The 11,183-nt window shown below is 42.7% G+C and overlaps 1 long non-coding RNA gene across 2 annotated transcripts; it reads right to left on the reverse strand.

Annotated features, from left to right (window-relative positions):
- Positions 1-3,176: 3,176 nt before the first annotated feature.
- On the reverse strand, positions 3,177-9,758 carry LOC109199007 (uncharacterized). 2 transcript variants are annotated; one of them, XR_003218523.1, is made up of 4 exons: positions 9,331-9,758; positions 8,531-9,113; positions 5,241-5,460; positions 3,177-3,219 (listed from the first exon to the last, which is right to left on the reverse strand). It is a non-coding gene; the product is annotated as an uncharacterized LOC109199007 (long non-coding RNA). The 2 variants fall into 2 exon arrangements; XR_003218522.1 differs by lacking the exon at positions 9,331-9,758 and having other exon boundaries at positions 8,531-9,158.
- Positions 9,759-11,183: the final 1,425 nt, after the last annotated feature.

The raw sequence follows: 11,183 nt of genomic DNA on the forward strand, positions 1-11,183 counted from the left end.
TTTACCGAGCACCATACATGTTTTGCCTCACATTAAAATTATTATTTTTCCTTTTCAAAAATAATTTGTCTTCAGAGAAGTCAATATATCAATTTGCACGAACTCCACGGCCCGGCAGGTGGCGCAGAGCACTTGTCGCTGGCCCCTGGCAGCTTGAAGCACAGACCGTCGATGGTTCGAGTCTCACTCGGTCAAAATCATCTCTGTAGCTTCGGCCTGCTAGCGGGATTCCTGGTCTGCGCAGGGAATCCCGAGTTTTTTTCTTTCTTTTTTTTCTTTTTTGGGGTGTTGGGGCCTTTATTTATAAAGCTGGGACTATCTCCGTTGTCATGGCTACCAACAACAACGCCAGCTTGGGGGAGAGCAGAGAGCCGATAGCCGATAAGCACAGACTCATTCATCCTTTCTCCACTTTCTTTTCATAGCTGCTGCTGACGCTGGGACTTGTGTGGCTTTGCAGTTTTTGCCTTGTTGGGAGCTTTTAAGGACCAGCCTTGAATTTTACACATTTGACGTCACTGACATTGGTTTAATATGAAAACAAACTTTCTCAAACAAAAAACAAAAACAAAAAAGAAGAAGTGAGTCGGCGTGTCATCTTTACCGAGCACCATACATGTTTTGCCTCACATTAAAATTATTATTTTTCCTTTTCAAAAATAATTTGTCTTCAGAGAAGTCAAATATATCAAATTTGCACGAACTCCACGGCCCGGCAGGTGGCGCAGAGCACTTGTCGCTGGCCCCTGGCAGCTTGAAGCACAGACCGTCGATGGTTCGAGTCTCACTCGGTCAAAATCATCTCTGTAGCTTCGGCCTGCTAGCGGGATTCCTGGTCTGCGCAGGAATCCCGAGTTTTTTTCTTTCTTTTTTTCTTTTTTGGGGTGTTGGGGCCTTTATTTATAAAGCTGGGACTATCTCCGTTGTCATGGCTACCAACAACAACGCCAACTTGGGGAGAGCAGAGAGCCGATAGCCGATAAGCACAGACTCATTCATCCTTTCTCCACTTTCTTTTCATAGCTGCTGCTGACGCTGGGACTTGTGTGGCTTTGCAGTTTTTGCCTTGTTGGGAGCTTTTAAGGACCAGCCTTGAATTTTACACATTTGACGTCACTGACATTGGTTTAATATGAAAACAAACTTTCTCAAACAAAAAAAAACAAAAAAGAAGAAGTGAGTCCGCGTGTCATCTTTACCGAGCACCATACATGTTTTGCCTCACATTAAAATTATTATTTTTCCTTTTCAAAAATAATTTGATTGATATCATGCCTTGTATGGTGTCAGGAAGACACACGCACACACACACACACACACACACACATATGCATGTCTTAACCGTCACGTGGTTAAGTGAATTGTGTGTAACCTCTGTTGTCAATAAAAGAGTGAGGCGGACGCAGAGGAGTTGGAGTTGCTTGGACAGGCGAGTGGCAGCTCTGCTCTCCGACGCTCCCCTTGCAAGTAAAACGTACTGAGGTGTCTGTGTGTTTGCTTTCAGTAACAGTTTCTGTTTACCAGCACGGTTGACTTAAACCCAACAGAATCATTCATTGTAAATTACTTCTGATGTTTGAGGAAATATCTACACAGGTATGCAGAAACCCACTTTTACTAACAATCACTCCTGTATATTGTAATCTTAGACTGTGATTCTGTGTCCAAGTTTATCAGGTCAGATGGATAATATACGAGTAGAAAACCTTTCAAAGAATAAGCCATTCCAGATGAAAATAGCATAGCTCAGGTTTTGTGCAACTGCATTTCATAAAGTGAAAAACATTGTTCTCATCAAAGGAAGCATTACATTTAGAAAGTTTGGGGTCCTGAGCAATGACTTTTTGGGTTCAAAGGGATGAAAAGCTGGTGGAGTGTGTGCTAATGTCTGTAGAAAAAGGTTTTTATACAACTGGACGTGTCACTCTCTTTTCAGGAAAGTGCAAATTTGATCTAATCATATTAGAAATGTTGTGTTTCAGACACAGATGTTGCTAGATTTACTATTTTTGAAGCGAGTATAATATTTTGTATAAGGATGAGGGTGTTTATGTATGAAACTGGAACAAAAGGTGAAGATTTCTTACACCGTGGTGCGTAACTCCCTACAAACAAAAGTGCAAACTGGGTCCAGTTATGTCTTGATGCATGCTCAATCATCCAGGTAACTAAATCCCAAAAGGTTCATTCTGTTAGATGAGATAAGACTTTATTGATCCCACGGCGGGAAATTTTTTCCTCAGCTCAGGTACAGATAGCAGAAGGAAAATACAAATAAAATACAAACAAATATAAAACATAGAATAGAATAAACCTTTATAATCCACTGATTAGAAAATTTGGTGTTACAGAGCTCTTACAGCAAGGGAAAATAAAATATAAAGGAAGACACAGGGTGGTCCTATGAACGTAAGCAACCAAAGTTCGTATATACAGGTAACAATGTACAGAATATGTATAGAAAAATTGAGCAAATTGTACGGAGATATGTATAAAATGTAGAGTAACTAACAAGCTGGTGAGTAAGATGACCAAAGGAATGTTAAGCTGCATTATAGAGTCTGACAGCTGCTGGTAAGAATGACCTGCAGTAGCGCTCCTTCCTACACTGTGGGCGTAAAAGTCCACTGCTGAAGGAGCTGCTCAGTGCTCGTACAGTCTCATGCAGGGGGTGGGAGGTGTTGTCCATGATGGATGTTAGCTTAGACAACATCCTCTCCTCCCCAACCTGCTCGATGGACTTCAGCGGACAGTCCAGGACAGAGCTGGCCCTCCTGACCAGCTTGTTGAGTTTCCCCCCGTCCCTCTCTGCCATTCCACCACTCCAGCAGACCACAGCATAGAAAACAGCAGACGCCACCACAGTGTCATAAAATGTCCTTAGGACTGTCCTGTTCACCCCAAAGGATCTCAGCCGCCGTAGCAGGTGGAGACGACTTAGACCCAGTAGAGTGGTTGAAGGAAAAGGGGGACAGGTGAGGTGCATTTCATGTCCCCGGTGCTGTGGGGGGTTGCAGAGAGGTGTGACGAGCTCTGGTGGATGGGGGAGGGAAGGGCTACTGAATCAAACCTGTTAAACAACTGGTTCAATCTGTTAGCCAGAACCTGGTCTCCAGACTCTGGACCCCTCCGCTCACAGTGCTCCGTCCAGTGATGGTGTTCAGTCCTCTCCACACACCTCTGGTGTTGCTCTGCTGGAGCTGCGCCTCCACCTTCCTCCTAAAAGGAAGCATTACATTTAGAAAATAAAATACTTGTTTATATTTGTTTGTATTTTTGTAAGATAATACACTATATACACGGAGTTTATCTGGACGTAGTGTTTTCAGTGTCATCCAAGTGACTCTAGAGGATGAAAACCTGTTGGAGTGTGTGCTAATGTCTATAGCAGGGGTGTCCAAACTACGGCCCGCGGTCCATTTTTAATTGGCCCGCACTTCAACTTTTGCTTGAGTGTATGGCACTTCTTAGTTTTAACACCAGGGGGAGCTGCTGTTGATCAAGGCAGTTGCTCCACCAAAAAGGACAATCCTAGAAGAAATTTACCCCAAGTTACTGAACATGGCAGAACCAAAGAAGCGAAAGGTAGAAAGTGAGTGCAGAAAATTTCAGACACGGTGGGAGAGTGAATATTTCTTCAAAGAATTCAAGGGAAGTGTCTGTTTTATCTGCACTGAAACTGTGGCAGTTATGAAAGAGTGTAATGTACGACGTCATTATGAAACCAAACATCAGGTCTATGCATCCTACACTGGTGCTGAGCGAGAGCAGAAAGTAAAGCAAATGGTAGCTGTCCTGCAGGGTCAGCAACAGTATTTTTTTTGTGCTCAAAAAGTCCAGGAAAAGGCTACAATAGCCAGCTATGAGGTGGCCCAACTCCTCGCAAGACGTGGAGTTACAGAGGAGCTGCTCGATCTTAAGAGTCTAAAAGGCACAACAACAGGTATGGATACTTTGAAGCTGTGTCAGACTCAATTGACAAAATGGGACTTAAATGGGACAAGCTGTGTGAAGATACAACAGACGGGGCTCCAGCTATGGCGGGTGCACACAAAGGAATGGCGTCTACGATGTGCGCTGAGGTGAAAGAGGCTGGAGGTGAGGCTGTTGAAATGCACTGTACTGTTCACCAAGAAGCCCTTTGTGCCAAGACAGTCAATCTTGGAGATGTAATGAACACTATTGTAAAAACTGTCAACATAATTCGAGCAAGTGGACTGTACCACGGAGAACTTCAGGCTTTCCTTTCTGATGCGGATGCTGAATATGGGGATCTACCACTCGGAGGCGCGCTGGCTAAGCCGCGGTGCCGTGCTGAAGCGTCTTTACTCCCTGAGATCAGAAATTGACCATTTTTGAAAGAGAAGGACCGACCTCTTCATGAGCTGAATGACCCTCTATGGTTGGCAGACCTTGCATTTTTAGTTGATCTTACTGATCATTTAACCACCCTGAACAAGAGCCTACAAGGGAAAGAGCAGCTTGTACCACAACTTTATGCGCACATGAAAGCATTTTGTGTGAAGCTCAATCTCTTTAAGACACAACTGCGCAACTTCAACGTTGTGCACTTCCCCACACTGTCCAAGATCAGAACTGCTTATCCACAGGCCAACCTTTCTGCTAAAAAAGGGAAATGTGTGTCTGTGATTACATGTCTCGAAACAGAATTCAGACAGCGCTTCCAGGATTTTTCTGCCAGTTCTACAGGAGCTTGGAAAAGGAAAAGTGTCCTCTGATGAGACGCCACGTGAAAAAAAATGATCAGTCTATTTGGCTCAGATTTGCTCCTTGGTCAAATGACATTTGTCCGGATTTTTGGCACAAGTGGTGTCAGATCAGCAAAAGTAAAACGAAAACAAAAATGGGTACATTTTCAAATCCTTTGTTTATGGACAGAATTCGTCCTGTTGGACACAAGAAGCAGACTCCAAAAAAACTTTGAGACTCTGCAGAAGTCTGATTAGGCTGCTGTTTATCCAACTGGCTCACTGTGGTTTTTATGAAGTCATCTGTAATGTGTCACCTTTTCTGTAGAATGAAGAAGTGCTTCCCTTCTTTTAAAGGAAATACAGGCTTACAAAGATCTCTAAACATGTTTCTGAAATAATCCTAAACACAATCATTAAATCAAAACTGCAAGAAACAATTTATTTAATCACTCTTCTTCACTTAATTCCTTAACTTAGTAAAAAACAAAACAAAACAAAAAATAGACAAAAACTCTTCTGCTGTCTCACCTCTGTCAGTGTTCATGCTGTTGCAAGAACAGGTGGAGGTGCAGGTGGAACTTTGACTTCACTGTGGTTTCTATGTGCAGGCAGGAGTGTGACATCTCAGAACAGCAGAGGATTGTGGTGCGCGGTGACTCCTGCTGCGACGCCCCCGTCTGAGTGTCCTGAGCTCCTGGTCCTCAGCAGACGGCCCACACACTCATTTATCACCATGTCTTTATCCTGCCTGTAAGAAAGCAAAGACAAGGCTAACATTACAAACAGCCAGCAACCAATCCCTTTTACTCCACCGCCCAAAAACCAGTGAGAAACACTAGCTAGTATTAACTTGGAATCAAAGTCCACTAGGGCTGCCACAAACAATTATTTTGATAGTCAACTAGTCACCGATTATTTTGCGATTAGTCGACTAATCGGATCATGCATCCATTGGACGTAAAACGTACAGCTTATTGCACCAGCAGCATCTGCTCTTATATAACATTAGCTTACAGTTTTAAGTGTTTAGGGCAGGGGTGCCCAATCCTAGTCCTCGAGAGCTACTGTCCTGCAGCTTTTAGATTCATCCTTGTTCCAACACACCTGAATCAAATGAATGTCTTGTTATCAGGCCTTTGCCAAACTTGATGACATGCTGAAGAGGTCATCAAACCATTTGATTCAGCTATGTTGGAGTAGGGATGCATCTAAAAGCTGCAGGACAGTAGCTCTCGAGGACTAGGATTGGGCACCCTGGTTTAGGGTATGTGCTAACTAAAAATAAAGACAAGATGATAGTTTATTAAATTTAATGAGATTTACAGATTGTTTCGGTAAAGTTTAATAAACTCCTTGCTATCTAAAATATAACGGGACACCGGAGTATATTCTGAACATCTCACACTTCTGATAATCAGTTGTCTGCTTGACGTTTATTCGGCCGTGTATGAACTATAACTTTAATCTCAGCCAAACCGATTTACTCAGGAACAAATAAAATACTAAAAAAAAAAAAAAAAGGCCAAACAATAACATTTTTAAGTTATCTAACTGACTTATATATGTTCAACCTGAGTAGCGAAAGACGGTGGTGCGTTTGAAAACGATTTGCCTGGAGTCCGGTGTTCTCACGGGCTCTAGTGAGCCTTGCCCCCGGCTAGCTATGGAGCTAGTGGGTAACAGACGTCTCCGAAAACGTCGGAGCGCTTTTGAAAATATGCGGTGTCTTGATAAACTGAGCAGATATTTGAGGTTTACACAGCTACATTCTCGCCTGAAAATATGTTAAACGTTTATTTTGTGACCCAGAAAGATTAATAAGAGTAATATTAAAACTAACTAGCTGCCGCCATTGTTGAAAACTGAGCAGGGCCGCGCTATGAATTCTGGGACACTGCTGCTGCTTCTTCTTCTTCTTCTTCTTCGGAGTGTAACGGCAGCTGGCATCCTTGTACATGCAGTGCTGCCATCTTCTGTTTCAGTCCGTTATTACACTCTTAAATCCTACTACTTATTCCTGCGTCTTTTGTGATCTTACAAAGCTTCAAACCACGCGTCGACTATTAAATCAGTCGTCGACGATTTTCATAGTCGACGTAATCGTGACTAGTCGACTAATCGTGGCAGCCCTATTCAGCAACAAAGACGCCATCAAAAAAGTCACGGCCATCAGAGCAACATCAGAGAAACAATAAAGTCTAACCATGGAAGGTATATAGAAATATATGCATAAAGACACAAAAACAAAGAACATCGACAATGAGCACCTTTCATTTTGCTGAAAGTGATATAGCTTTCTCTTCCCATCAACTGAAACCACCAACATTTCAGGTGTGCATGCTGGGCAGCTGAAGCTGACATCACAGCACAGCTGCTCTTCCTCATCAAGAAAGCTGTGCTGCAGTGCAATCAACTATTACATTTAGGCAAAGATTACTTTTCATCCCTAAATGATTGACGGTCAGAAACTCTGACCTTGTCTCTACAGACAGCAGAGAGCTGCTGCCTTTCTGTGGGTAGGAGTTCATTTTTACCCATCACCCCAGTTAAATTTCACTGGGGTCTGTCTCATTTATATGCCAGAACCAACACTTTGAAGCACTTTTCTTTGTAGCTCAATGGAGACACACATTTATGATCAGGTCCCCCAGTTTCAGACACACTTGCACAAGCACACAGATGACCAATATCTCACAGTGGTTTAACACAGATCTGTCTGGGCTAAAGTACAAACATCTAACGCTATGACAGACCGAGGCAACTATGACCCTTGCAATTTTAGAAGAAGTCTGCTTGAAAGTAATCATGGACAGAATTCATGTTTCAAATTATTCTAAAAATGCACTTCAGCAAGTTTTTTTTTTTTATAATGCCTACTAAAGATGTTTTCAAAGGGTTTCCCAGATATGGGTTATTTCTAGTCCCAGATTAAAAGAATAATTCAGTGAAGACCTCCATTTAAACAACTTTAAGCCTAGCACTAGGCTTAATCCATGTCTGGGAAACTGCAGCATTATCCATGGAGGCATGAGCATTTAGCATAATATAGACAACAACCTCTTTAACTTACCCTAAAATCTGACTTGACTAACTCCAAGAAGGGAAACCCTGCTTTTACTGTCCAGGAAATGGAGATCAGTCACCCAGTGCAAGTGCAACTGTCATTTAAACTCAGTCTACAGTCAGACCAAAAGCCACCTCGCCAAATGTATTTACACAGCTGTGTGGCCAAAGGCAGGGGGCAGCTTGGGTACGGCTGTAAACATTAGCCTCTTTAACTGCAGCTGAACGCCATCCCTCATTGTCTGCTACTTACAATGCAGTTAGAAAACAAGATCTACGGGTTTTCCTAATATCATTCACCACTGAAAAATATTTTGGTCTGTTAGATATTTCAGCAGCATACACAATTTACATCCAATACTGCAACAAGCTTACTTACCAGCATTTTTTTATCAGATAAACTCAAATGAAACAAGTTGGTTAATTGGAAACAATTTCAACTTTCAAATCATGTCACTCTGTGTTTATTGGAAAGGAGATTAAAATGCATGATAGGCTGAACCCACCCGAGGGACTCATAAAGTTTGATCTATGAATTCCTGATACATTTTTGCTTTATAGAGGCAGAAATGTGACCATGAAAGCTTTTTGTAGTGAACTATGCTGCTTTCACCTACAAGCATCCAGAGCACACAGTACATGTTGCTATAAGCTACACCACATAGCTGCTACAATTTAAACACACCCACAATTTGTGTATAATCGCTATCGCCAGACTATGTCTCAAGAGCATATGACCGGTTGATAAAACTCACTGTTATGAAGATAGATTGGTTCCAGTGTCTTCATGAAACGCTGCCTTTATCCATCTTCTGGGGCGTGCCTGCAGTGGACTTGTGAACAGTTCCTTGTGAGGGAGCTGCTGGTGGAGCTCACAAGGTCCTCCTTCATTCCTACCATGAGCTTCAGTCTTCCTGATCTTTCTCAAACACGCCTCTCTCAGTGGGTCAACAGAACATCTGGCACAGGACAGCTGTGATGAAAGAAAAGGAAGAGGTTTCTCCAAACCTCTGGACCAAGGAAACCCAGCTGGGTCCTGATGGTCTCCCACACTACTTTCACCCCGGGTGGACGTAGCTGTCGATAATAATCGGCACTCTGTTCACTGTTAGGAAAGGAAAAGAACAAGTTACACTACAGTACTGATACCTTCTGCTGCTCTTTTCAAACTTGCCACCTTACCAGGCTGTAGAGTGCTCTGAACACTTAAACACTTTGAAATCCATTACACACTCACACTCACAGTCTTAGGTGAAAATCTCCAAGGACAGCATTACACTTTTGCTATGAACAGTAACTCTGGAGCTCTGTGGAGTGTGCAGATGATCTCATTACTGTCTAAAAATGGATAACAAAACCGAAGGAGTGCCGAATCATTGACAAATACAGAGTAACAGGTGTGCAGCATGGCTAACTAGGTAGCAACAAGCCTCTAACACAGCAGCGTGTATGCTAGCGGCTAATCTAGCGAAGAAATGAACAGAGTGCTTTAGGTGTTGTAGAAGGATAAGATGATAAGCTGTGTGTGTTTTCAGAATGACCTGCTTGTATTTACCTTCATTGAAGGAGTGGTCAGTGTGGGTATAGCCATGAGGCAAAAAAGACAGCTGAAGCGGAAGAGTGTGGTGAAAACATGGTGCTGCCGCGGCCAGCAGGTTTCCAAGCAGGGATTCGGGTAGCAGGAAGGCTTTGGTAAGCCGTCCAACATCCAGTCCCATTTTGTGAATGCCAATAAAAAAATAGCTAGGTGTCCATGTGTAATTTGTGTGGAACAATATTGCACAAGAAGCTTAATAGATTTAGAAAAACGATAACAAAAAAAAAAATAAAAAATTGAAGGACAAAAGATAAATGTCCTTTTTTTTCCAAAGTTTACTCGCCCTGCTGAGTGGTGTACAGCGTTAAGAGGCCAGCATTCGGACTCCAGAGTTTAACGACCCTAGTTCGAGTCTCTGATAGTAGTCCGTCTGCTACAGCAGGGTAGGCCCACAGTGAAAGACGAAGCTCAAGCCTGCCTCTATTTTTCTCTCTCTCTCTTTTTTTCATTTCTTTTTACTTTTTTCAAGCCGCAATTAAAAGCTCAGGGAAACAGTTTTAAGGCGGCCTTTAAGGCACCCTATATATCAGTCCATACAGCAGTAAGGGCCAATCTCATGTATCAGTTACACATATATCAACGAAGGAAGAAAACAGGCCCAAACCAAAGAGGTGTGCAGGGAAAAAATCAGGTGTGAGTGTGTGAAATTTACTAAGTATTGGAGTGCAAAAATGCCTGGTCTCCAGCTCATTTCCAAAAGGCTGGGTGCGTGATGTGCGCGTTGTGGTCTTTAAATAGAGGAATTTTCCCGCTTTTGTTTGCCCGTCATGTGGCGACATGTGCCGGGCTAGCAGCTTAGTAACATAGAGGCCCGGGTTCGAGCCCTAGGCTCACCTACCCTACCTCTCTATGTTCATCTGCTAGGGGGAGGTCCAGGCAGGGGACCTTGGAGTGAAAATTCCAAGGCCTGGACTTCCCCTGATTTTCATTTTTCTCTGTGTTTTTTCTTTTACCTGCCAGCAACAAACAGCCCAGCCCCATTTATAGGACCTCCTTCTTGTCATGGCTACCAAGGACCACTCTTCTTCTGCCAACAAGTCATTGCCTGACAAATAATTATTTCCTATGTTTCCCTAGGGGCTTTTTTAATCTCCAATATCTTTACATATCTTGCTAGATAGACTTCCCTCAACAGGGTTTACAAACGCCTTATCCTCTTTGTCCACTTCAAATAACTTTAAACAACTATTCTTAGATTTCTTGCAACATCTGCTGTCCTCTTGCACAGATTACGCTTTTTAAAAAACTAACAAACACTTTTTTTTTTAACGTCAACCACATTTTTGGAACTAGATAAATAAAGCATATATAAAAGTCACTACCAAAAACTCATTGCAGCTTCTACCTTGTTATAGGAATGTTGTTTGTGGCTCAAGATGACTTGATTTCATCCATGAAGGATACATTTGATATATGTTTTCACATATTATAGACCAACAAGTTATTATAGCAGTTTAAATACGAGCGATCGGTTTTGGAAGACGATCATTTTTTTAGCACAACACCGCTAAGCACCAACTCATCCATCCTTTCTCCTTTTCTTCTTTTCATGCCGCCACCATGGGAAGCGCCCACAAATGTGTCATTTCACACTGCAGCAGGCTCGCAGAGCTAGCTGTGGTGCTTGTTCTTCTTCTCTGACTTTGCTGTTTCACCGTGTTTAGATAACGTGCCATCCGCAAACAGTCGCACTCATTTTCGTGCTTTAGCTTTGTACTCACGCACACACACGTGCACACACACACACACACACACACACACACACACACACACGTGTGTGTTAGTTTAGTCTGTTTCAACCTCTCTTCGTG

The sequence above is a fragment of the Oreochromis niloticus genome, unplaced genomic scaffold (assembly GCF_001858045.2).
Source record: "Oreochromis niloticus isolate F11D_XX unplaced genomic scaffold, O_niloticus_UMD_NMBU tig00008385_pilon, whole genome shotgun sequence".
Classification (NCBI taxonomy): Eukaryota; Metazoa; Chordata; class Actinopteri; order Cichliformes; family Cichlidae; genus Oreochromis; species Oreochromis niloticus.